Here is a 27,591-nt window from a genome sequence, read left to right as displayed (position 1 = left end):
TTTTAAAGAAGAAATCCAAGTGGTGTTGCAGGAAATTACAGGTGAGTTAGTTTAAAGTTTTTTTCAGTTAAAGTTGGTCAAAGGCAACATTAAAGATAAATAACCAAGCATATATTCTTCTATAATCTATATTATAGAAGGAGTCTCTACTTAGTCAACATCATGGTTTTGCAAAGCAAGTCCTGTCACACTAAACTTTTTGAGTGTTAATAGGCATGTGGATGGGGTGATCTGGTAGATGTTGGATACTTGGGTGTTTCAAAAAGCTTTTGACAGTTTTCCACACCAAACTATGCTGGAATGGGGTAAGAGGACGGGATAAGCTAGAGATCTTTGAAAAAGAATATACTGTAGGCTGCAGTCTAAGGAGCATTTATCTAAGGAGCAAGCCTACTGAACTCAATGGGATTTTACTGCCAGCTGTAGGATTGTGCTGCTTATTTTGCTATCTTAATTGCTTACTGAATTAAGACCATCCCGCTAATTTTACAGAAAATTCAGAATTTTACTGAAGAGTTCACTCTTCTGCACAGACACAAAATCACCTCTCTTTACATTTTATGACCAATAAGGAGCAGACTACTTAGGCAGTTAAAATAAGTTCAATATTCCAGACTGTCTAGTAAAAGGTACATGAATTCCTTGGGGGGGGGTGTCCCAGCTCAATGAAGCTATAGATTGCACTCTAGTAGAGGTTTCATAATTCCCTCAGCTGCAAACCTAAGAGGCACACAGCCTCTCTTCTCAGGCAGACACTGCAGCATGCCAGCTTCACTGAATGCATGCTAAAGAGGACCCTCACCCACTCAGACATAGAAGCAGCCTGTCCTTACTTGCACCTTCTAATACCTGAAAACATGTAACCTTTGCTGCCGTTGAATAGTGGTCTAGCCCAGAGGCACGTTAAATGAGCTTCCTTCAGATGTATTTTGACACTGCCATTAATCTATAGCTTGTGAATTTAGCAGAACCACATAACCTTTTCGTTGTAACTCCAGACGGTTCATAGAAGACACATTTTATTATTATTTAATAGTATTTTAAGAGAAAGAGAAGAAACTGCAAATTGTTTAAGGCTTTTACTGTATATAATTCAGTAATTACACCTTGACCTACCATGTAAACCTGTGTTCTTTTTTTATGATGATGATGTTGATGATGATGATGCAGAAGTGATACTCCACCTTTGGAAGGGGACTGCACTTTGAGCGTGGGGACGGGACGACAATTCTCAGAGAAAAGGTTCTGTCTTGGGTTTCCACCAACCAAAACTTTTAGTGGTGGTACCTTGTGTTACAAACGCCTCAGGTTACAAACTCCGCTAGCCTGGAAGAGTTACCTCGAGTTGAGAACTTTGCCCCAGGATGAGAACAGAAATCGTGTGCCAGCGGCGTAGTGGCAGCAAGAGGCCCCATTAGCGAAAGCATGCTTCTAGTTAAGGACAGTTTCAGGTTAAGAATGGACCTCCAGAACGAATTAAATTCATAACTGGAGGTACCACTGTATTTATTTAATGATGTTGATATCTTCTGGGCAGATTCATAAGGAAGCAGGTGGCCTTTTCAGGTACCATTTATAGGTAAGCATCAGCCTCCAGAATTGAGTTTGGAAATAAATAGGAAGACAGTGCAATTGATGTTAGACTGGATAAATGAGGTCTAAAAAGTATGTGCTGGACAGCAACCTGTCTGCTGTATTTGCACTGTTGCAGTTTCCAGATAGTTTAAAGATTAAAGTAATGCAATATTTGTGTAGCTATCTAATCTAATTTGCCATTGGGGAGCATGTGCTTAGCATCATACTCTTCAACATGCCACAGAAGAAAATTGGGGTTCTTGTATTTTGGGGCCATGCTCCCATGTGAGTAACATGAGAACCTGGAGCCCTGGGTGTATTTCAGAGCTGTGTTCTTGCGGGAGCCACGTGAGTCGTATGAGAGCATGCCCCCCCCCAAAACAGGCATATTTTGGGGCAGCACTCTTGTGGGAGCCAAAATAGGACATCCAATCAGAAGCCGGGATGGCTTCTGTGATGTTCCGGAACAGTTGAGGATTATGGTATTACCAACTCTGCTTCTAGCCATCAAATACCAACAAATAAATTCTGCTCTCTTGTATATAAAAAATGGTGTTTCCCTGCAACTTCATGGTGGCAAATAAAATGTGGAAACAGCACCTACTGAAGCAAAGTGGGCTGCACAGAATACATACAGTCAGAGGTGGGCCCTCTGGCTGTTCCTTCTTCGAGCAGAGAGACTCTTTTCAGTAGCCCTACACACCTCTTGCCCTCCTTTCTCCAATGCATTATGGATGCCTTCCTCTCCACTAAACACACAATCGGTGCCCAAAATTCAAAAACCAAAATGCTGCAGATGGGATCCAGTAGGAAAATTTAAGGACACTTCCAGTCATTTTGTTCCATTATCCTTACACATCAGGGCAATGAACTTGTTGCAGAATTTGAGTGTGAAAATAATAAAATAAAATAAAAATTTATTATTTCTACCCCGCTCATCTGGCTGGGTTTTCCCAGCCACTCTGGGCGGCTTTCAACAGAACATTAAAAACAGAATAAAACTTCAAACATTAAAAATGTCAGATGTCTTCTAAAATGCTCGGGATGCTTCAAACTTGCAATTATAATAAAAATGCAGGCAAATTAATCTATTTAGAAAGGCACTTTTAATCACCAATGGGAGTGAGACACAAAGTACTAAGTCTTTATCTGCTTGATTATGCAGCAGCCTGAAATAGAGCCGCATTCCTTCAAATGTACTCTGTGCAGAAACTTTATGCAGAAACTTTAGCATGTGAACATTTAATCCTCTACATCCACTTTGCAATAATCAACATTATTTGCATTCTGGACTTTTAAGTTCCAAGCATCACCAAGTTGCCAGTGTAGGCCTGCATTGTTAGGTTTGATACCGATGTGGATGATTAGTTTCATTCTGGGTTTGAGCCAGGAAAGGGATTTCATTCTCAGGATTTTTTCCATGTCCCAAATACAAGGCTGTAATCCTAATGATACTATAGGGTTCGCTTCATATTAGACAGCTTGAAATACAACAGTCCACGTTGAGATCACGTTACTGGCAGGAGAAGCATGCAGCTGACTGAAAATACATTCTTCTTGATCACAGATTCAAATATTCAGGGAGGAAAAACAACCTGACCACCTTGCAAAATAAGTTTTAAAACGAGCATTCTGGGGAAAAAACATTGTTTGAAACGTCTGGGTATCTAACTGTTAGGTAACCACAGCAATTCACCATTAAAGCACAATAAGACAACTGATATAGGCCGAACAGAAAGGGATTCTGGTAATATGGAACCAGCAACCTAAATACTAGAAGAGGTTTTCAGAATGCTTCCAAGAATCTTATACAGTCATACCTTGGTTTAAGTACGCTTCGGTTTGAGTACTTTCAGTTTAAGTACTCTGCGGACCCATCTGGAACGGATTAATCCACTTTCCATTCCTTTCAATGGGAAAGTTTGCTTCTGGTTAACTACGCTTCAGTTTAAGTACTCCGTGGACCGTCTGGAACAGATTAGTCCACTTTCCATTACTTTCAATGGGAAAGTTCGCTTCAGGTTAAGTACCGTATATTCCGGCGTGTAAGACGACTGGGCGTATAAGACGACCCCCAACTTTTCCAGTTAAAATATAGAGTTTGGGATATACTCGCCGTATAAGAAATACGACCCGATGTGTATGACGACCCGTGACTTTTGAGAAGATTTTCCTGGGTTAAAAAGTAGTCTTATACGCAGGAATATACTGTACGCTTCACGGACTTCCAGAACCAATTACACTCATACTGTACTTCGGGTTAAGTACGCTTCAGGTTGAGTACTCCGCGGACCCATCTGGAACAGATTAATCCACTTTCCATTCCTTTCAATGGGAAAGTTTGCTTCAGGTTAAGTACGCTTCAGGTTAAGTGCAGACTTCCGGAACCAATTGTGTACTTAAACCGAGGTACCACTCTACTTAGATTTACTTGCCAAGAGGCAATCCGGGTATCATTTATAGGTACTTCTTCATTATGGCTAGGTTTCACCAAATCAGTGTACTTTCAGGTCACATAAGAGCAAAGATCCATCTACTCCAGTATTTTGTTCATACAGTGGCCAAGCAGATGCCTAAGGGAAGCCTACGAGAAAGAGGTGAGAACAGCAGCACTCTTCCCATTTGCGATTCTCAACACCTGGCGTTCAAATACATACAGGCAATCCTCGTTTTGTGCGGGGGATATGTTCCAGACCCCGACGCACATCAGCAGAGCCCATGTAAATACTCTGTCCCCATCCCGCCCTTTTAGTGAAGTTTTACGGTCACTTCACTTCACTACGCACGCATGCGCAATCCTGCATCAATCGGACAAGCGTAAAGTGATTGTTGGCTGTATTGGCTCCAATAGCGGATGTAGAACATAGCCTACAAGGCTATGCCATCAAGGCTAGTAAGCCCTCCCTATTCTCCATGAATTTGTCTAAATATCTAAATTCAGCTTGGTTTCGCTTTTAATACTTAATTTGCACTTCGCAGAAAAATACTGAAACTAACATTTGTCAGAATTTTGCAATGCAGTTTCCCAACCATATAATGTGTATATGTAATGTGCATAAAACAACATTGTAACATTATAGGGCAGGGGGAAGCATTAAGATGCATTCTATTTGAAAACAAAATCTTTCAAAAATGTGTATAATTAGTAGAAATCCACATTGAAATAACAATGAATTTTCATGAGCCTTAAAAAAAAAACCTTTGCAAACTGATGAGGAAATGTGGAGAAGTAGATAGGAAAAAATGAGTAACTGGGAGAAATCAAAATCGACTTGTTTGCTCATCCTACTTCAAAGAAAGAGTGAAGTGTTTTGCCAGCTTGCTCACTAGACCTCTAAACACTTAAAATGTATTTCATTAAACAGCTGTACATGGACTATCTGCTGTCTTGGTGATTTAAGATATGCTCCTTTCAGATAAGACTGGGTGAGGCTTTTGCAGGATGCAGCAGATGCCTGCACCCTGCAAAACAAGAGGACTTTATTCTCATTACCCAGAAGATTGTCAGAAAGCATATACAAGGCATGGGGAAGCTTCAGCTCTCCAGATATTGCTGAACCACAACTCCAATCAGCCTCAGCAAGCATGGCCAAGGATGGTGAGAGCTGCAGTCCAGCAACATACGGAGGGTCAAAAGTTCCCCACACCTGACATGTACCTTTGGTTTTCTAGAAATAAGTACCAGAGGCATTAGTTGAAGAGAAACTAGACAGCAGATTAAAAGAGAGGTTCAACCACGTCACCAATGTTTAGGTTCATGCTATAAGATGACCTGCTGATTCAAAGAAGCATGGGATGGCATGCTCATTTTTATTAAGTTTCTCATTTATGTGATTTACATATTTGGATTCATGTTTCTTTCGGGGATTTAGGTATCTGAGTGTATAAACACATCACACCAAACACTTTTCATTAAACCACAAATCTTAATCTCTTTAATAGAGTCATCCTTTCCACAACTTCTTTAGTATTGTATTTGGGACCGCACTTCATCCTGCCTGTGTGGATCCCTGCAGGTCTAACCCTGCAGAAAGACGGTTTGGCCACAACCCAACACAGGAGTTTAGTATGTGCCAAGTTTGGGGAAATCATTTAGCTAGTTTAGATGTTTATATTCCCATTTACTGATTCACTACAGTACACTGATTCCTTAGTTGAAGAAGAAGCACTTAATGTTTGACAGGATGGAAATAGACTCGAGAAGATTTACTATTGTTTAATTATTAACTGTCAGGTGATGCAGATCATGCCAATTGTGTTCCCCCCCTTTTTTTGGTCTAATTAATTAACCTGTGTAATGATTATTTTTGTGCCCTTTGACGATTTGCTGCAGCCAACATGTCTGCAAATTTTCACAGCATTGAAATAAAGTCAGTTATGTGCTATAATCAGCAAAAGGGAGACAGGAAGATTTTCTACTGTATGGCAATTTATACACCATAGATCAACCTTCGCCAGCCTAGTTTCTTTCTTTTTTTTAAGACAATTTATTAAATTTTCAAATAAACCACATTAAACAATAACAAAACATTAAACAAACAAACACAACAGTGCACAATAAACATAAAATTTCCTCTTTTTTAACATCTATTCAACTATTTTACTTCACTTTGCTCTGCCGAGCTTTGACTTCCCTCCTTCCCCTCATTCGGTTTTCGAACCCACTCTTATCTCGCAGTTCCTTTATCCCATCTACTTAAAGCCAATTCGTAGGATTTATTTCAGTCCTGCAAGTGTCTTTAAACTTCTACAGTTCCTTTCTATATAGTCGCCAGCCTAGTTTCTACCAGATGCTTTAGACTACATCTCTCATAAACCCCATCCAGCATGGGCAATAGTCAGGGACCATGGAAGCTGTAGTCCAAAAATCTGGAAGGCAGCCGTTTGAGAGATGGTGCCACATAGTTCCACCACAGTTCTCATTGCAGTGATGTGCGAAAATGGCTTATATACATACATGCACCAGAATGTGGGACACATTTTATGTGTATTTACTATGGGTATACAACATCTACTTCCGGGTGTTTATTCCAATGCATATCCAATTTACTCCTGAAGTTCCTAATCCAGCAATCATATGTATATAGAAGCTTGCTTGGGTCTATGCACGTCCTTTGCTGAAATCAGGGTGCTTTAAATATTTACAGTATACAACCAACATTATAAAAACCAACCCTTTCCCTATTGACAATTTCATGTCATCACTCAATCCAGATTAACAGTGCAATCCTATGCATGTCTGAGATTAAGTCTCACTGAGTTCAATGGGCTTCTTCCCAGATAAGTATGGGATTGTAGCCTATAACAAATAAGAAGAGATAACTCAGTTACTGAAGTTATTATTCTGATATAGAGAGTAAGAAATTTTGGCTTTTTAATTTTTATGCTTGTTCCAAACCAGTGGTTCTCCTTCCAGAAGCATATTAAAATGCCCACTGTAAAATAGTCATGTGGCACACAGTGGAACCCTGCTGTTGCAAAAAATTGCTCATAGTGATTATATATTTAAAAAAATTGTATCCAATCAAACTCTGCTGGGAGTTCATATTTTTCCGCCACTGTACTACTGCCAAGCACACTGCAGCTTATAAATTTTGGATCAACTTTGTGTAAGAACAAATAACTATTTGCATCATTTTATTAACACAGCATTAACCATTCCCCCCCCCTAAACACTAGAGCAGCTCCAAAAGATGGAAAATTATACCTGAATCCTTTCCAACACAGACCATTTCATATGTATGAGCAAATTTTATAGGAGGCAAAGGCGAACAAATAAAATTTTCCTTAGAAAAAGATCTGTTTAACATTAAGACATAGCACAAGCTATTAGTAGTTCTAGAAATAACGGCCAGTAATTTGGCCTAGGCCCTAGATCAAGTAGCGCTTCCCATCTTTTTCATGTAAAAAGTCTTCACATCTTGTTTCCTTTAATAACAACTGATAAAGATGAGGCTCTTGTCCCTTGCCAATACGTTCTACATGTTCTAAAAACCTTTTTTTTAAGTAACCCAATCACTTGCAAATATTTCCCCTCATAATTCCCTTTTGTTCCATATGTTCCAGTGATGAAAATCTAAACATCTTGAAGCCCTTTGCTGTAGAATGTCCAGAGCAAATTAAGACAGCATTCATCTGAAAACCCTATAAGGCCCACTTTTATTGAGGAAAAAAGCTGTCCTTGATATAAAATTTATTTTAGGAAACAATAAGTGCATTGGAAACCAGGCTAATGGAGATGTTCCAGAACTTTCTACCAAGTGCCTCAAATCTCAAGATGGAGTTCATAATCAGATGTCTATGAAAGTATAGCTCTCTTTGCGGTTTTAGCCATACATGACTACTCATAATGTGACTTACTCTCACATAAGCATGTATAGGATTGCAGTCTTAGAAATCCACAAGACATCTTTGAGTGGCATGGGGAGTATTTCTTGCCATTCAGATTTTAGCCCACACTGGTGTCATGACACAAATGGTGTTGAAATTTCAGCAGCATTGCTATTTCTCCTGCCACCAATGTCATACTAAAAGCCTGAGCATGTAAGAACCAACACTACAGCTTTTCCTCATGCCAGCTCTGCTCCAGGCTCAGCAGCCCCCCCAGAACGGGCTCTTCACATAGGGTATAAGGCCATAGGAAAGAACAAAGTAAGGAGGTAGCATCAGTGACAATGGAAATTAAGAATTATGGCTAAGCTGCCTGAGAGTTCTTTTAAACAGGATCTGAGTTTTGCAAGTATCTATTAACATAAACCATAATTTACAAAGATACCAAAATATATATTGAACCTAGCAGTGGGGTGGGGGTGGGGGGTGGATCTCATCAATAAGAATGAATTTTCAATGGGATTCTGGTGTTCCCAAGATGGAGAAGAATCCATGTTTATACCCACCTTTAAGCAGCAAAGAAAAATTTAATTTTGATTAACTGCAGCATAAACAAATATGGGATGCAGCAGTCTCCATCCTTGCCCTAATCTCCTCTTCCTCATCATCATTATTTTTTCAGATTTATAAACTGGTTCACAGCATAGAGCCGTCAAAGCAGTGTACACAATAAAAACAGAAGAAAACACACAAATGCAATCTCTAAACAACAAAACCAGTTCAACGAACTAAAAACGAGTAAACCATCCATAAAAACAAAAGCTGTTCATCAGATATGAAGCAACAGCTGGGTTATGCTTCAGGGAAAATTTTAAACAAAAATCCTCTAAAGGATAAATTTCACAAATTTGCCCGCTTATTCTGTACTTCACATATCGGCAGTATCCATGGATTGACCCTTTACCGAACTCACGTCATGCCGACTTCATGTATGTATATTCTCATCTTCCATCAGAACATTTCAGAAGTTCAAGACTTTGGAGATTTTAGCAAAATGTATTAAAAAGCCTATGAAGTATAACGGAAACGTTACTTAAAGTCTGAGACTAGTAAAAAGAAAGCTCAGCCACTCCAGTAAGTGGTGAGTCAGCAGTCCCAGGAGATATACAGAATGAAGCCAGAGATAGCTGGAAGTCAGCTGTCTTGAAATATATATTATTTTTTGGCTATAATGGATTGCCAAAAGCATGCATTTCATTATCAGCAGCTCTACTGAAGAACAAGACCACAGATTTCCTGAAGCTACACATCTGGGGTAGACACACACCAACATTTATATGAGGAGTGAATAAACTTTTTCAGACAGAAGGAAGTGTTCCCTCGGGAACAACCTTTTAGAGGCCACATGCTGGTGCTGGACAGGGCGAGGGGCAAAAGTAGTCAGAGTAATGGATGTGAACCCTTCCATTATACACATATTTCAGGCACAGAAAAGCCAGGATTTTCTCCAGCCTTGCCACCCCACATCTTTTCATCCTTTATCCAGACAAACAAGAAGAATGAGCACAGCTCAATGACACTTCCCAGTGAAGCAAAAGCAGAGAGTGAAGAGCGGGGCTAGGAAGGGTTGTTTCCTTGGGAGAAAGTGTGGCCTGGAGAGTCAAGGGCAAATGGAGAGACTTGGAGAAGAAGTGCATAGAGTGTAACCCCGCTGCAGCTTGAAATTGTGAGTGCCCTACATGAAAATAATGCACAAAACAGGGTTTGCAGCTCTGCTTCCTAGAGCATGGACTCTGACCCCACTACTATCTATGCCTCATAGGCTTAGTGGCTGTCCAGTTAGTAGGATTTTGTGCTTCAGAAGTTGACAGCTCTAGATCTCTAGTTCACTCTCAGTTCAGGCATTCTGACCTCCCCAAGTTCTACTTAAGGCTCTCTTGCAAGGTACAGTAAGGCTAATTCATGACGGAGTATGGTACCACCTAGGAGAAAGTCGAGAAGATAAAACTTGTCTGTGAGGACACAACAGATCCCATGTGAATCAGCTCATAAATTATTATAAAAACTAGTGTAGCTGAAATATACCTGCAGTATATAACCTCTCTCCCCACAAAAAGGTTACAACAGTCAAGACACTTAACTCTGTACTGCTGATCCAAATAGAAATCATTTCCTGCATAATTTCCATTGTGCAATGTTACATTTTTGGAGATGTGTGTGCTGTATTATGTGTGTACATTGGGGCGGGGGGTACAGCTAGCATTTAAAAAACCATTTGCTCAATACTGTAGATCTCTCCCTTCATTAACTTTATGAAAACAACATGCAAAACTGAGACACCCAGGAAAGAAGTGGTGTCACTTTTTCAGTATGATCTGATGGAGGGTAATGAGCTCAAAATTGCATCTTCCTCTGAACCAGAGTATCAGTATTTCTCTCAGTCACTGCCTTGCATTTCTGGCAAATTAGTTGTTTTCTCCACCAAGCAGTCAAGTACAGTGGTGCCTCGCTAGACAAATTTAATTCGTTCCACGGGTCTTTTCTTATAACGAAAAATTCGTCTAGCGAATCCCATAGGAATGCATTGAAATTTTTTTTTAAAAAAATTGCCCATAGGAACGCATTAATTGAATTTCAATGCATTCCTATGGGAAACCGTGATTCGCTAGATGAATTTTTCATAAAATGAATTCGTCTAGCGAGGCAACCTCCGCTTGAAAAATCCTTTCGTTAAGCGGAAATTTTGTTAAGCAGGGCATTCGTTAAGCGAGGCACCACTGTATGGTCTCGGGGTTAGAAAAGGATGCTAACTAATGATGGTTTAAGTTTATGGCTAAACATACTTGAAACCTGCATTATCAAATCGTCCCAGAAGCACGCATACACACAAAGCAACTTGCAAACTGGCAACTTCATAGTCACCACCTGCACTCTAAACATAGAATCTTAACTCATAGCCAGATAAAAAATAGTATTTTCAAAAAGCAGGATAAGGAACAACTCAACAAGAAAACTGCTGTCCAAAAAGCTAGTCCATATGAGCAGCAGGTGGAGTGGAGTGGCTAAGAATGAAGTACAAATCGTGAAGCTCCTGGTTTTCCCATGAACTCACTACGTGTTCTTAGGCTTTCTGACTTTGGAAACAATGGAGAAGTTCGCCTTTGGGGATGAGGTTGGAAAGTTGCAGTGCCTGCTGTGGCTGTGGAGACCGCTACGGGAGAGACATGTTTTGTTACAGCTGGGGCAGATGAAGGCATCCAGTTGTGCTGCTGTAGACACACTTTCTCCCAGAAGTCATTTCTCCTCTGGTCACTGCTATGGATATACAACTTGACCGCCTGCCTCCAGGCACTGTGGTCATCTGCAAGGGATTCCCACATAAGGGATTCCCACATGGTGGGGTTGATGTTGTTGGCCTTTGTGTCATGTTTGCAGACAAATTTGTAACACACAGCTGGTTTGTGGTGCCAGAAGCCAGCTCCCCGTAGAGCAGGTCCTTGGGGATCCTGCCATCTTCCATTCTGTGGATGTGACCAAACCAGCGCAGATGTCGCTGAGGCAGGAGTGTGAACATGCTGGGAATGTGGGCTTGGGAGAGCACATCTTTGTTTGGAATTCTGTCCTGCGCCCCAAATCCTCCTGTACCCCAAATCTTCCTGATGCAGTGCATGTGGAAGGCATTGATGAGTCGTTCCTGGCAGTTTTAAGTTGCCCGTGATTCTTTTTACTAGTCTCAGACTTGCATTAAGTAACATTTGTGTTATACTTCATAGGCTTTTTAATGCATTTTGCTAAAATCTCCAAGGTTTAGAACAGGCACCCCCAAACTTCGGCCCTCCAGATGTTTTGGACTACATTTCCCATCATCCCTGACCACTGGTCCTGTTAGCTAGGGATCATGGGAGTTGTAGGCCAAAACATCTGGAGGGCCGCAGTTTGGGGGTGCCTGGTTTAGAACCTTTGAAATGTCTTGAAGAGCACCACATTGGCTACCAAGAGCACTGAAACACACTGTGCTTCGGGAATGCTAAACAACTTGTTTTGGATTGCATTTTAAAATAAATAAATAAATATGTAGATGATCTTTTATTTTTCCAATGAGGCTTTAAACTTTCTTCCAAAATTGAAAACACGCTTCCTTCAGTTTGTATTCATTTATATTAATTAAGACTGCAGCTTTTATGTTAGTGCAATAACAGTGGAACATTTGCAATGTATTTCTAAACAGTTAGATACAAATTAATGCAATGGTGGTGGTAGCCTTAAGCAAATTTCTTAATACACAGTTGCTATTTAGTGCTGAATAAGTGGCTTAAGAGGGTAATTAGAGACATGTTTAGGAGCCTTAATTTAATGAATTGCACCACAAATACTTCTCGGAGCATAAGCATAGGCTTTTTTCCAAGCATTGTTTAAACTCTTACAGATACTGAAGCGAAATAAAAAGAAATACAATACAAAAGTATTCCAAGTTGGGACTAATCCATTTTACTTACACTATAACATTCCATTAGCATCCCACAATTATCGGTTGCCACTGTTTTATTGTGGAATGTTTTACCTAACAGGAAGAAATGGATTACTTTAAAAAAAAAACCACAACACATACCCTGAGTGGCATCTTAGGCCACCCAAGACTGAGGATATTTAAAGACATTGTGTTATTTCCCTTATTCTTCAAAGATGGACAAAGCAGTTTGCAGACTAGTAGCAGTCTTCCCCCCCCCCAAAAAAAGACCACTCAGCTATGTTGTTCTAATTATTCTTGATAATTACACAAATTCCTAAGAAATGTAGAACCTATTGCCATTTCTTAGTTTCACATGCAACAATACTGTAAGCATACTTGAGGAATTCAGTCTTTGGAAACACCAAAGGATGGCAAACCTGTGGCCCTCGAGATGTTAATGAACTACAACTCCCATAATCTCTGACAACCAACAATTCTGACTGGGGCTTATGGGAGTTGGAGTCCATCAACACCTAAAAGGCAACTCAGGTTCCCCTGTTACCATATGCTTTTCACAGGTAAGTTCTCACTCCAGCAGCTAAGCAAACTTTGAGTTACAAAACCTGTGAGATTACCTTACACCCATAAGGAACATAGGGTTGTACCCAGTGCTAGTCATACACAGAGCAAACATAGCTAACTTTGGTCCATTAATTTAAGTGGGTCTACTCTGAGTAAAAGTTAGTGGGATGGGATGCAACTGAAAACCTGACAAGTATCATGTGGATAATAGGTAAAGGTAAATGGGTCCCTGACCATCATGTCCAGTCGTGTCCAACTCTGGGGTTGTGGCGCTCATCTCGCTCTATAGGCCGAGGGAGCCGGCGTTTGTCCGCAGACAGCTTCCGGGTCATGTGGCCAGCATGACAAAGCTTCTTCTGGCGAACCAGAGCAGCGCACGGAAACGCTGTTTACCTTCCTGCCGGAGCGGTCCCTATTTATCTACTTGCACTTTGATGTGCTTTCAAACTGCTAGGTGGGCAGGAGCTGGGACCGAGCAACGGGAGCTCACCCCGTTGCAGGGATTCGAACCGCCGACCTTCTGATCAGCAAGTCCTAGACTCTGTGGTTTAACCCACAGTGCCACCTGGGTGGATAATAGGAATCTTAATTATTTGAGAGAAAGTTCATTTTAAAAAAACTTACATTGCAATACTAGCCTTGTCTACTCAGAAACAAGTCCTATTGAATTCAGTTTATGTCCAGTGGGATTAGGATTTCAGCCTTGGTTTACTTTTAAAATACCAAGCAATATTTATATAACAAGATATGCTATGAGAGCACAGAACATATGCAAAAAACTCTGTACTGAGAGTTGCAATAAGCAAAACCACATTTTCAAAGCTATCTAAGGATTCTTAAAGAGCTATCCCTTCTTATCAAAATGATTTCTCTATGTCCCAAAAGGAAGGGAACAAGCATTGATAAGGGGTCAATGTATTAAAGGCCTCCTTATTTTTTTCTGAATTACGGTAGCTCTAAATATTTATACTCATACAAGTCAATTTATACTCATTTTTTTAAACAATAGCTTGGATCATCACTCTTAAATAATGAGCTATCCCAGCTCTAGTTTCATCATCTACATGTCAGTATTTCATAAACAATAAGTTTCCACTAAGGCTCAATACAAAACAATGGATTTTAGGTCAGGTTTGAATTCCCTACCTATGACCCCTGATAGTATAACTGCTTTGAAGCTGCCAAAATGTTTTCACTACATGTTCATCTTCTCATGTTAGCCAACAAAGTTAACCATACTAGCTTAACCAAAGTTCCTCCCCGTTAAAAAGACTCTTCTGGAGACAGACAGCAATAAAGCAACTAAAATGCAGATGAGCCAGTAAGTAAAATAATAATTAGAAAACACTGAGCTAAGAGGAAACAGCTAGCAGAAAAAAAGGGGGGGAGATAAAACTTAAAATCAGAGGGAATATAGCAATCCAATTATAAAGCAAATATTACCAGCCAGGCTATATAAGCAACATGAATATGCAAAGATTATTTTAAACTAAGTGAAATTATGTTTGAATCACTAGAGCAGAGACATCGGAGATCAGAGCTAATCTATTTTTCTCTAATATCCATGACTCCCTCCCTCTTGTTCTATACAAAAGGACTTGATCCCCATCTCTAATACGAAGATCAGAACTTAGCTATCCATGAGATTTTGCATTTTGTCGAGTATTGCACCATGGTTCTTGGAAGTTTGTGTATGTGTGTGTGTGTGTGTGTGTGTGTGTGTGTGTGTGTGTTATTTAAATGTGTATTTTGGTAGAAAAGGGCTTTCCCATCCTTCAAAATGTTATTGTCTCTGGTTAAGCCACAAGACTCCTGTCCCCAGTTCTTGTGTACACACATTCTGTGGTATATACTGTTATCTTTGTATATTTTTACACTTACCAAGGCTGTGATCCTAAGTCTGCTTATCTGAAAGTCCCATGGAATTCAATAGACATCCTTCTGAGTAGGTGTGGTTAGGGTCAGATCCTTCCGGCGCCCCCTGCCCCGTTTCCCAGCGCGTCAGGTGGGCGGGTGCAACACATAGCGCGGCTGTCGCAGGCGCTACTGCGTGTTGGGCAGGCAGGCTCAGCACGCAGCACGGCTGCCAATGGTGTGGCAGAGCGGCGGGTGGGCGCAGCTGCATGCCCCCCCCAGCGGGCCGGCGCCGTGGCGCCCTGCGCCACCCAGCCTAGCCGTAGGGCCGGCCCTGGTTAGGGTTGCATGTTAGAAGTATACACACATACATCACACTCGCACACACCCCTCTCTAGTTGTGTAGAAGTAAAAACCTGAATGTAGAATCTGTGTCCTTGCATACGTCCCATTTTCGAGGAAGACTTCATCACCCCCACTTTAGGTTGCTGCCTGCTCCCCAGGTCATGATGCACTTCAAAAATGATGGCATCGTGGAACCTAAGGAGGACGCTGATTCTCAACTTGTTGCTTTCCCTCTATTTAGTTTGCATCAGAATCCAAATTGTCTCTGGTTAGTCCCTTGAAAAAATTGATTCGCTTACCTTGTCTGCAGTTTGAAAGAAAGGAACTGTAAAACACGAGTCCTGATGTGAATGCCCAGCTGTTGGGAGAAGCAAAGTTAACAGTGAGTAAATATGTGTTCTTTAAAAAATGTTTTTAACTCCACTTTTTAAAAGCATTGTAGGACAGCTTTATTTATTTAAACATTAAATTATTTAAACATAAAAGGGTATGTAAACATTTGCAGTACAAGACAGAGAGATTGCTGGGATGTGAACACTGGAAGTCAGGGTTAATGCCTGCCTTATGCATGAACTCATTAGAATTCTACAGGCCATTTATTTTAAAGCAATCATAAACCACTTAATATATACATTAAAATATATGGGTGCATTTCCCAGTCCTACCCGGAGATGTCATGATCCGAACCTGACTCCTCCTGCTCGTAAAACAGTTGCTCAGTCGCAGTGCTGCCGAAACTGCAACCCTGCACCAGATCTTGACCATCATCACAAAGTACGTGCCAAGCTACATAAATAACGGCATCTGCATAATACTTACTACAAAATTATAGTACCAGTAGCGACATGCTGACCAAATCAGAGTACATATTCCTTCTTTTAAAAACCCAATAGGACAGTCATGGCATTTAGCCCTCACAAGCTGTCATGGACAGTATTTGTTAAGGCACAAGGCTTGCAGATTGGCAGAAATGATGTCATTCACTCCAAATGAAAAAGAATAAGGGAATTGAAATCTTGCATTTGCAACAAAGCCCATTCACAAAATATTCTCAATTTGACCTTTTTACTCCAATATTGGACATCAAAGCTGGAAGCACATAGATAACATTAACATATTTGCTATGAGGTGTTTTTAACTATGGAGCAGGACTAGAGATTTATAGAAAAATTATGAAATATTTGGCCATAAAATTAATCCAGACTGCAGAAATGTGAGGCTGGTCGGAATTTGAGTGGCTCCTATTTAGGCTAAATAGGCAGGTTAAGTAAAATGATGATAAATGTCTAGATATTATGCAGAAGCCTTATCACATATTGTTTCATTGTAAGTATCTGGTATGCTTAGAAATCTTTCAGAGAAAGTTTCTAGGAAATGAGCCAAGTATAACTTAGCATGGAGCATAACAAGAAGGGGAGTTTGGGAGTGCCTTGAGATAAGATCTTTATAACAGAGAGTCAAAGCTTTTAAGGGAATAAATTATTTAATGACTTTGAATTCGGTATAAAAGTTTGACTGAGAGCCTATTGGATGAAGAGACTTTATTCCACAGGTCAGAATAATGCAAGAGGACCACACAGCACAAGAGTTCTGGTTTTTTTTACATCTACCAAAGAAAACAACAACAAAACTTTCCAAGCCCTTTTAACCTTTGCTTGATTTTTTAAATTTATTTAAAATAATTTCTATCTCACTTTTTGCCCTGAAAGGCTGGTTCCAGATGAAAAAAACACTAGAATACAATTAAAATATTGAGATAAAAGAAATACAGTATCTCAATCAGTATTCAGTAGGGCTGTTAGGGTCAGGTGGTTGTTGTTGTTTCTTTCTTCTTTCTTTTTTTTAAAAAAACCTCTTCACAACAGGAGTTGAAGGCAGATTAAAAGAACATTTATGCCATCCAAAGAAGTGGGGGAAATAAAACCTCTTTTGCAAAGGAGCTAGACAATCTGGTGCTGCTGCCAAAACGAGCTGTTCTAATGTCCCCCAACCAAGCACATCAGTGAAGATGGTGGAACACGGAACAGATCTTCAGATACTTAATGCAGTGAATACACTTAATTCGTTCCGGAGGTCCGTTCTTAACCTGAAACTGGTCTTGACCTGAGGTACCACTTTAGCTAATGGGGCCTCCTGCTGCCGCCGCGCCACCAGAGCACGATTTCTGTTCTCATCATGATGCAAAGTTCTTAATTCCAGGTACTATTTCTGGATTAGCGGAGTCTGTAACCTGAAGCGTCTGTAACCCAAGGTACCACTGTATGCAGATCCATGTGGGAAGAGAGGGTATTTCAGAAAGCCTAGCCCCAAAGCCATTTAGGACTCTCTAGGTAGCAAACACCACTTTGAATTGTGATCTGAAATTAATAGGAACCAGAGCTAATGAAAATATATAATATATGCATCCTAAGCAGTGAACACCAAAACTACAATAGATGCTGCATTTTTAATAGCTCTTTGTAATACTCTTCAAGGACAGCCCCAAACAGAGTGCATTGCAGTAGTCCAACCTAGATCTAACCAGGAGTGATACAACAGCCAGAACTACATGACCCAGACCTACTATTCAAAAAGCACTTGAGTCTTGCATGGATTAAACTTCAGTTTATTAGCTCACATTCAGTCCCTTGAGCCCAGACAACAGTTCAGGATCACCACAGCAATAGAGATAGATGATTGATTGATGATAGATAGATGATAGATAGATAGATAGATAGATAGATAGATAGATAGATATAGATAGATATGGGTATCACCTATATATTGATGACACCCAACTTCCAATCACCAGATGACTCTTCCATCAGTGGTTTCATGCAGGCAATAAAAAAGTTTGGGGACAAAACAGAACCCCATGGAACCACATAAGTGAAAGAACTAATGTCCATGATATTTGGACTCTTTGCCCTGTGGTCACTTCAACATGACCATACTGAAGCTTAGTTCCCTACAAGCTAGCACAGAGATTTATTCACATTACTGATATGGCAATGGAACTGCTCTCATTTCTAAGCAGAATGAATTACTTGGACTGTTGATAGGGAAAGACTGTCAACCATCCCATAAGAGATGCATGACTGCACACTCATGTGGTACACAAAGGAATAGAGCTAACAGTTGCGAAAAGAACATGAGGGCACAGGCTCTGCCCACAGACACCAGCTGCAATAGATAATTCACAAGGCTTTAATCCACACACCTTTTTTGTAGCAGGAAACAAGGACTCCTCACCTCGCCACTTCATGATGGCTCTTCCTGGTTCAGACCAAGTACCTATCTAACCCAACATTCTGCTTCCTCTAGTAGTCAAGCAAACACTTCCAGGACTGCAACAAGTAGAACTTGTAGGTGGGTCCACCATCCCTTTCAGAGATGTACAGAGATCTGTGAATATGGAAACCTCACTGGCATAAGCATGGTTTATGGAGGGTTGGGCTAATTCATTTTTAGAAAGGGTGTAGGAGACAGTGGTCTTCACTGTCTTGTGGATGTACTAACTGCTTCAGAGTGGTACAGAGCGGAGACCATGCCAGGGTCAGCATACCTCAGTGCAACAACAAAATGTCAGAGTGTGCCTTGAACTACAGAGGTATTGAAAGTGCTGTAATAAAGCCAGTGCAGACTCTGTGCATTACTACTGCTTTTCCAGTCCCATCAAGAAGCAAATCTTATCAGTTGCAGCCTTAAACAGCCTTTGCTATAAAAAAGCAAGTTGTCTTTCTATAAGGACCGAGACTACAGAAGCAGGACTTCACCTGTGACAGCAAGACCCTGAAATAGTGCACATTGTCACTGCCATTGAAAACTGAACCAGAACCATAATCTTAATTCTTCCACAGACTCTGCACTGTAATAGCTTCCATTAAGTACAAGCAATTATCAGAACTAGCCATAGTTTTTTTACGTTGAGGAATCATGAGCAAAGATGTCAGTTGCAATCCTAAATACACTTACCTACCGGTAAGAGTGCCACTGAACTCAATGGGATTTATTCTTGAATAGAGCGGCATAGGTGCTTTCTTGAAAAACCTGCGTAGATGTCCTTCCAACTACGCGATCTTGCTTAGACCATCTACTTCAGCCTTCCCCAACCAGGTGCCTGCCAGATGTTTTGGACTACAAACCCCATCAGTCCTAGCCAGCACAGTTGTAGGAGTGAGAACACTGTTTTCATAATGTACATTTAGTACTTTTAAAAATTCACCATGCAGTATCTAAAACAGGCATAGGCAAACTCGGCCCGCCACATGTTTTGGGACTACAATTCCCATCATCCCTGACCACTGGTCCTGTTAGCTAGGGATCATGGGAGTTGTAGGCCAAAAACATCTGGGAGGGCAGAGTTTGCCTATGCCTGATCTAAAACAACCAATTGCAGAACTATGATGACCAATGACAATAAGGGAGGGCAATAGCCCCAGAGTAATAAAGGTTCTAGGAAGGCACACGTTAGATTTATGGACCCAATGAAGTATCCATTTTAGTTTCTTCAGGGTTGGGGGGGGGAATGTAATAAATGTAGCTACACAAAAAACCATAATACCCAATGAATGTTATGTGTGCATTAAAAGCCATTTAACCAAATAATCTCCCTCTGAAGAAAGGCTTCAAAGCCCAAGTTTTGCTGGGACATTGAACCAATTAAGTAAATCTTGTGTGCTCTGTGCAACTTTGGCGACACATGGCATCATCTGGAAGTCACTGTCCCCTTCTCATTTCTGAAAAATGGCTGGGAATCATCACACATATATGCTGGCAGCACGGCTACTGTTTGATTTACAAGCCTTGTGGGAACCTCCCTCCAGTGTTACGTGCTTGGATGATTGGTGCTGGGATGGTTCTGTCACGTTAAAGCTGCCCCCTTTCATTTGAAGGGTTTGTCTTTGGCATTGTTATAACCGACCCGAACCACTTGAGCAGCCACCATACAAGCAACTAAACACACAGATGGAGACAAGCAGTGCAAGATTTGTTGGGTGTGGTTTCCTCCACCCTCTGTTTTTCCATTCCTGCTCCCACCCTGAGTGGCCTGGACGGGAATTGCAACAACACACATGATTTTTAGAAACTGGAGGGCATGGATGGAGAATCTGCAGCCCACCATACATTGCTGAACTCCAACTCCCATCAGCTCCAGCCACCACAGCCAAAGGTCAGGGATAATAGGATCTGTAGTCCACCAACATCTGGAGGACTACAGGTTTCCTTCCCTGTAAGAGAGGCTCAAGCCTTTTTCATACATTATGAAGAAGGCTCCACATGATTAAAGGGAATGTCTGAAGAAGGAAAGTCTATGCATGTAGGCTTCCTCACTTCATGCATGGTTAAGGTTGGGGTGAGGCACTGGGAGTTCCTAATGTTAGGAGCTGGGCTTGTGGTACAATCCCGTTTCCTCTTCATTCTGTGAAGGTTCCTTCACATGCTCAGCCAGCAGAGCATGAGACTCTTAATCTCAGGGTCATGGGTTTGAGCCCCACATTGGGCAAAAGATTCCTGCATTTGCAGGGGATTAGTCTACATGGCCTTTGTGGTCTCTTCCAGCTCTACAATTCTATGATTCTATGAAAACGTGAAGATGGCTTTATTGTAACAGCATACTAAAGACAGAAATCCTCAACTGGAAAAAATCTAAAATAGATTTACTGTATTAAAATCTTCCAACAATTCTGTGCCTTGTTATACCTGAATAAATTCCACTGAAATCTTGATGATTACTTCATCTTAACAATTTGCTTTTCATGGCCATTGGAAGCAGAAATCTCCATTTCTCTTTTTTGTGACATCACTATCCTCCAGTTTGGGACTGACTTGTCTCCAAGTTCTCTAGTCAACTAGCAGAGGTGACAATGATAGAAGAGGAGCTAATTGTGTTTTGGACAGTTGGACTTCTATCTTGATCAATATCCCAGGCTTTAATTCCACTCTAATATCAGGCATTCCTCATTTATTTTTAATTTGGGGTGAAGGAACCCCACAGGGTGATCACACATTAAGGTTAAAATCCTATACACATGTATTTGGGAGTTATAATCTTGCTGAACTCACTAGGGATTACTTCCAAGTAAACATAAAATATGTAAAGGACAGTTCACTTTGTGCTTACTGTATTTTGCACTTAATGACTCCATGGAGGCCAAACATGTAAGCCAAGCTTATACAGCCTTGATTTCCATGACTAGGTTAAAAAAAAAGTATGATTGACAGTTATGAATTAGTCATCTCTTAAATAGTTCCAATAATACATGATCCCATACAAAAACGCTGAAGATAAGAAAAGAGTAAATATCCAGCCCTATAAAGAACAGAGATTTGAAGCAACCTGCAGATATACTTTTGGGAAACAAAGTCATTTCCTGCCTGCAGAGCAGCAGCTAACATTGGTGTAAATAAAAAATAGCTCCTGGATGCAAGTGGATGTCAAACAAGCTGTGGAACAGGCATCCCCAAACTGCGGCCCTCCAGATGTTTTGGCCTACAACTCCCATGATCCTTAGCTAACAGGACCAGTGGTTGGGGAAGATGGGAATTGTAGTCCAAAACATCTGGAGGAGAGCAAGTTTGAGGATGCCTGCTGTGGAAGAATGAGCAAAGACTCTTAAAAAAACCCAAAAAGACTGGCTTTACCTTACCTAATCTTCCTTATATTTTCAAACTCACAACCAGAACTCTAACTTCATATGGTTGTAATAAGCCGTACCTATACACATAAACACTATCATTTTTTTAAATTTAAAAAAACCTTGATACGCCTAGGCAGCTCTATGATTCTGTATTATCAAGGCTCAAAGCCTTGATAATAAACCATCCAAAATCCTTTGCAATAGATGACCTAGCCAGAAGAGTATTTGAAAATCATTCAAAAATCATTCTTTCCATAGATGCCTAACTTCCTGTAAGAGTGGTGGTTTATAATGCCTTCCATATTTGGAAATGCTGTCCCGCACCATCTCAGCATGTTTCACAATCTGTTTTCATTAGTCCTTGCCCAGAATGAAAACCCACGAAGTTCTTTAACTGGGATCCTGATATCTGCTACTATTTCAAGTGGGATCCCGATATCTGCTACTACGGTATTTCTCTCAAGTTTTCCCAGGATGAGCATGGCAACAAGCAGAATAAGAAAATACAATATTCTGCGACAATCACAAAATCTGCTCCTTCCCCCCCCATCCTATTTATCTATTCAGATATATTCCATGCTCTTTTGAAAGATGCACAGTTATACATTGTTAGCAAGATTTACATAAACCAGCCACAGCTCAAATCAAAATGCTGCAGAGCTGAGCAGGCTCACCTTACCTGGACTATGAAGTGCCAGAAAGAGTAACCCCCTGCCAAGTAATAAACTAACACACAATTAAGCCAATCTACATCAAAGCATGTTCAGCCTCTAGCAAGTCACTGCATTCCTTGCCAGTTGCCTGACAAGAAAATCGTAAAATAAAAATGAACTGGGTTAAAGCAAATAATGTTGCACAGTTCAGTGAAATTACATTTCTGTCTCTTGAGTGCAGGTGAGAAAGGCATCCCAGGCACACAAGTAAAACCCAACCTTTGATCCTTCAGTTCTGCTCTTTCTGACCACAATGGTGATGCCTGCCACCATCAGACATTTATATCCCAACCCTTTCTCTTAAGGCATTTGTCCCAGCAACCTTTACGGGAAGGGCCGTAGCTCAGAGGTCGAGCCTTGCAGGCAGCAGCTCTTGGGTTCAACCCCTGCCCGAAGCCCTGCAAAAATGCTGCCAGCCAGTTTAGACATCACTGAGCTAGATGGGAGCAACTGTCTGACTGTGTTCAAGGCAGCTTCCTGTGTTCCAGAGGTTAATGTTGAGCTACAGGAACTCAACAGGAAAGTCTCCAAGGACAGTTCATAGCCGCACTCACAAGGAGAGTCCAAAAATGCAGGCAGCTGTGTTGATTCACAGGGAACAACTGACAACCCAGATGAGCCATGCAGCATGACAGCACTCTTGTGCACTGTTACGCAGGAGTAAACTCCCTTGAACTCAGAGGAGGTTACCAAGTGCATAGGTTTGAGTTGCAAAACACAGAGCTTTAACAAAAGATCTTTCACCAGATGAAATGCAGCATTTAACTTTCCGTTAGTAACATAAACAATCTTAAAAAGAAGCATTACTATTTAAACTGTTTACGTGAACTGCCAAGAGAAAGAAGCATAAGGCCTCTGCTTGAATATTTTCTTCATTCCCCGTGTAATTAGTATTATTGTGAAAACTATTAGCCACTCTTTGTTGTAAAAAAAGGGAGGAGGATATCAGAGGACACCTTTACACAACATCATCACATTACAATAACTTATAAAGCAGGCAGGGCAAAGATGTCAACAGCCATAAAGTAAGCAGGCTTAGAAGGAAAGGAATGGACTGGGGCACCACCACCCTTCCCTCTATATGCTAATCTGTGACCAACTAAAACTTGAAAGCCTTATTATCACCTCATCCACATGCCAGACCAAGATGGTGGCATTTTGCTCCGCCTCTGAAATCATCCCAGAAGCTACACTTACCTGCTCTCCTGTTCCAGCTCCACTACACCACTTCTCACAACCTTGCGAGGCATCTCCAGGTAAGGTTGGGAAAGACCCTGTCTGAACCCCTGGAAAGCTGCTTTCACTCAGGACTGAGCCAGAGCAACCAAACTTTCTGACTCGGTGCAAGGCAGGCTGCTATAAACTGTAATTCTAGGTTAGCTTGACAAGTAACAACTTGGCCAGAGCTACTTAGTGGTCTTCATAGCTGAACAATGAGTCCTGTTCCAAGTCTAACACTCTACCCACTACACCAGGTTGGCTTGTGACTTGTCTGGTATGTTCTGCATTCCATAAAGAAAAGACACACACACACACACACACACACAGAGAGAGAGAGAGAGAGAGAGAGAGAGAGAGAGAGAGAGAGAGAGAGAGGATGGAGGCAAAAATGCCTATTCCACCCAAACTGGAAGATTGTCCTGCATAGCGGCAGACCGAGACCTGTCAGCCGCAGGGCTTCGCCACCCCACCCCCCGAACTTTTTTTCCTCCCCCTTGTTCTTCAGATAATCTCCCTGTGCAACATCCTAAACTCTGAACAGTTTTACAGCTGTCGAGTCGCTAATGGGAACTTCATCTGTGTGTACCCAGCACAAGTGCTGTCAGGAAGAAACCAAATGTCAACCTGAGGTATGCAGCAGTAGCCATAAATATTCCTTTGAACATTTACCATCTGGAACAGTAGATTCTGCTTCGACAGAGAGCTTGGACTAGCTGGAGGGCATTGTCTTTTCTTTTTAAAGATAGTCCCCCTGTCAGGTCAATTGATGCGAGAGCAGAATTTAGATCCCTGCTTAGTTTCTCTCCCTCCACCTCTTGGCACCCAGAAGTTTTCAAGGACATTAATGTCACTAAGCTTTCGATCCTTCCTCACAAATTCTATCCAACTCAGCGGGACCTACTTCTGGAGTAAATATACACAGAATCGGGTGGTAGGTCAGTTACCAAAAATACAGCTCCACAGCAGGAAGCAATTAGACTGACACCACTCAGCGTGTTTATATTCTTGACACCACACCGCTGCACCTTGCCTTGGACCATATTGTATATCTTTGCGGAGACAAAGTGGCTTGCAGAACAAGCCTCACCAGCCACATTTCCCCAGATATGAAAGGACAGCTGGAGCTGTTCAGCCCATGGAAGTTTTAACTCTCATTTGCAAGCGTTCTCTTTTTCTGCCTTTAAAAATATCTGGGAAAGTTTCCACCTCTCCTTAGGAGCTTTGTGTGGAAGGGGGTGGAGAGAGAGAATCAAAACACTCCCATTTTAGTCATTTCATTTAACTAATTAGCAGTTTGCCAATACCCTTATCTGATACTGCTGGAGGGGTTATTTAGGAAAAATGATGCTTTCTTGGAGAGAGAGGGTGTATAACCTGTAAGCCAGCCAAACAGAGGGGGGGGGGAATGTTAAATGTATGCATTTAACTTGAAACGTTTTAGGGGTGGTGTTATCCGAAGCACGCATCCTCCATCATAACCCCCCCCCCTACATTCCTCAGATCTTACTCCAGAAAGGATTAGGCACAGTATCACTTAGAGAATCTTTCACCTGTAAAGGTTGAGGGCACTGCAAAACTCCCCCCCACACACACACACACCCATGAGAGAGAATAACCTCTCGCAATTCTTACATTCCAAGAAGGGATGCAAGAGTTATTGCCTATGTGTATTTATTTATTTTAAGGCTAACATTGTTATTTGGTCACAGATTAACACAAACAACCAAAACAAAACCGGATGCCTCGAAATATATAAGAAACAGAGAGCCAATCATATCTAACCATATCTAACCAACAAACCGCACATTCTACTTATGTTGGCAAGTAACTTGCACCATTGGAGTCTGGAGAGGAGTTACCTCCATTTACCAAGGAAATCTCATTGAGTTCAAGGGGTTTACTCCCAAAGCAAGGGGCATAACATTGCGCTTTAAAGCCGGGAATCCTTCTAAGCAGCAATCCACACATGTGGCGGTAGGAAGCATGTTGGCAAAATCAATTTCGAGGGGTAGCCCTGAAAGTCGTCGCATTAAACACAGATTAAGGACCATTTATTTGCCCAAGTCTCTGCATCTTGTTCCTTCCCTGCAGATTTGTTTAAAAAAGAAAAAAAGAAAAGCCCCTTTCAATTTAATTAACACTTCGGAGCGCCTGTTTAGAATCTATAAATAAATACAGCTAGACTTTAATGATCCGTTATGGTGATGCTACTTAGTTTTCAGCGAGTCGTAAAACTTTCACAAACAGACCTGCAAATGAATTACATCCATCTGCTCCGCGCAGCTGCGAGGGCAGCTTCTCATCTCCACAGTGCTGGGCTGTTGCTCTCAGCTTGCTGCTGCTGCTCGCTCTCCTCCCACCATCACCACCCTGGAAATCCAGGAGGCAGCTTTGCCAAGTCATAGACATACCCCAACCCAGCCCAGCCCTGCATTTGCCAAAAAAGAGCCCGCCCGGCCCGGGAAAAACAAAACAAAAAACCCCCAACTACACCGGAGACCTCTCCAGAAGAAGAACCTGACTTGCCTCTCTGAACCGGCCAAAGCACAAATTCCGCCCCGCTCTTTCATGGCACCCGTTTCACGAAGATAGCAGAATTGCGTGCGGGCGGTTTCCAAGGAGAACACGGCCAAACTTTTTTGTTTCGCTTTTTTATTTTAGATACTTGAATGATCTACTACTACTGGCAGTGGTGGTGGGAAGAGATGTAAGACCATGGCATCGCTCTAGGGCGCAACTAAAACTTCTTTAGCATCAGAAATCTCGGGAGGGGAGGGGAGATGGGATCGAAAGCCTGCACGTGGGTGTGTAAAAGACACTCCCCCGCCGCGGTCCACCCCGTCCCCCACCCCACCTTCCCTGCCGACCAGAGACTGCTGCTGCTGCTGCACCTTCTCGAGCGTGACCTCAAAGTGCATCCAGAGTGTCAGGTCTGCGAGGGCAGGCAGGCATCAAGCTCTGCCCACTGTTATCTGTCAGCCATACAATAGGAGCATTGATAAGACGGCCGCCACCGGCTTGGACCAAGTGCGCCAGGCTAGCATTCCATTCAAAAGCAGAGAGAGAGAGAGAGAGAGAGAGAGAGAGAGAGAGAGAGAGAGAGAGAGAGAGAGAGAGAGAGAGAGAGAAGGGTGGCTGGGAAGAGAAAGGGGCAGCACGGAGGGAATCCTCCGGTGACTTTTGTCCCTTTTACCTGGACGATCTGCCGCTCTCTGCGTAAAAAGGGACCCTCTTCCGCGCTCCGCCGCTCGCCCGCCCGCCCGCCCCCCGAGGAAAGAGCGCACTCTTTGGCTGCTGCTTCCTTTGGGCAGCCGAGGAGACCACCCCGCTTCGCCTGGGCCGCCCTCGGCTCGCCTAATCCCCACTCGAACGCGATGACACACACTAACCCCAACCATCTGTTGAAACACGTCCTCAAGCCCTCGGCGCGCCGCTGTGTCAAGACCGCGGGGCTGCCCGAGCCAATCGCCAGCGCGGGGTGGCTCCAGAGGAAGCGCCGGCGACGAAGACGGCAACTACGCGAGGCTCCAGGTCGGAGCGCGCACTTAAGCCCGGTAACCTGAGAGTTGCCGACAGAAAAAGGGCGGCTATTAAGAAATCAAGCAGCCGCAGGAGCAGGAGGCGAGGGGCGGGGTCAGCGGGGAAGGTAGAGGGGAGGCCTCTTCGCCTCCGCCCCCTATTCTGGCTGGGGGGGGGGAAGAGGGTGGCTTTGCAGGGGGGGGCGGTCTTTAGCGTGCCTCCCAACTCCTTGCATTCCCAAAGGACCCTCAGCTGTGAGCGAGACGCAAGGGAAAGAAATGCGGGGGGGGGGCACCAAAGCAAAGCACATGGCAAGGCTGTTGGGAATCTCCAAAAAAAAAAAAAAGGCTTCCTACTCAGCTAGGAACAGATCAAAAGCTCC

General features: G+C 42.2%; 1 protein-coding gene across 8 annotated transcripts in view; it reads right to left on the bottom strand.

The window, feature by feature from the left end:
- The window catches only part of SULF1 (sulfatase 1), a 98,101-nt gene extending 70,790 nt beyond the window's left edge, over positions 1–27,311 (bottom strand). For 3 of the 8 annotated variants that reach the window (XM_060277756.2, XM_060277762.2, XM_088675593.1), the window contains exons 1-2: positions 27,080–27,311; positions 15,436–15,494 (exon numbers count right to left, since the gene is read on the bottom strand). The gene's annotated coding sequence lies outside the window, so the exon portion shown is untranslated. Of the gene's footprint in view, positions 1–15,435; positions 15,495–23,666; positions 23,934–25,939; positions 26,218–26,883; positions 27,040–27,079 lie in introns of those variants that run through there. The other 5 variants (XM_088675589.1, XM_088675592.1, XM_060277757.2 and 2 more) reach the window with 4 other exon arrangements.
- Positions 27,312–27,591: the final 280 nt, after the last annotated feature.

Source organism: Zootoca vivipara, chromosome 8 (assembly GCF_965207765.1).
Source record: "Zootoca vivipara chromosome 8, rZooViv2.hap1.1, whole genome shotgun sequence".
Lineage (NCBI taxonomy): Eukaryota > Metazoa > Chordata > Lepidosauria > Squamata > Lacertidae > Zootoca > Zootoca vivipara.
The sequence above is the reverse complement of the archived record's forward strand: the minus strand, read 5'-3'. Positions and strand labels throughout refer to the sequence as shown.